The sequence below is a fragment of the Crinia signifera genome, chromosome 8 (genome assembly GCF_055691185.1).
Source record: "Crinia signifera chromosome 8, ASM5569118v1, whole genome shotgun sequence".
NCBI lineage: Eukaryota > Metazoa > Chordata > Amphibia > Anura > Myobatrachidae > Crinia > Crinia signifera.
Window position 1 is genome coordinate 167,960,111 of NC_139224.1, and position 581 is coordinate 167,960,691.

Below are 581 nucleotides of genomic sequence, written 5' to 3' on the forward strand. Positions count from 1 at the left end.
AGTGGAATGGGAACCGGTCTGCAGCGCTGGACAATATGAATACATTTACTGGAAATCCCAAAGAGAAGCAGTCCACTCCGTAGTTTCAAGGTAAAAAAAGTACTGAATGCTTTATTAAATAAAGTCACATAAAAGGAAGAAAATTTCCTTAAAAAATCACACAAAAACAGTCTAAAAGTATATAAAAAAAAAGGATTCACTCTCTTCTTTGCATAGGAGAGAAAACAATTTAAAGGTAGCTCACCAGATTCTTGGAGACGCAAGTATCCCTGTATACTCCAGACTGCACTATAGGTCCTTATGGTGGGTACACCTATCTGGGTGTATGGGGTGTTTCAGGGCTGGGAGGCCGTTCTGCCACTACGGTTACCTCTCTAGTCCTTATGGATTCCCCAGATCTCCGCTCCACCCGGACTCACGGTATTGCGCTTTGGGTTCTGGAAGCAGCACTGCCACTACGGTTATTCCTTCCTCCTTCTGCGCTCACCTGCACATCTTTACTGTGTAGTGTATCTGGATGGGTACTTTCAGGACAAAGGAACCGTACTGCCACTTGGGTCCTAAGTCCTTACTCTTCCCCA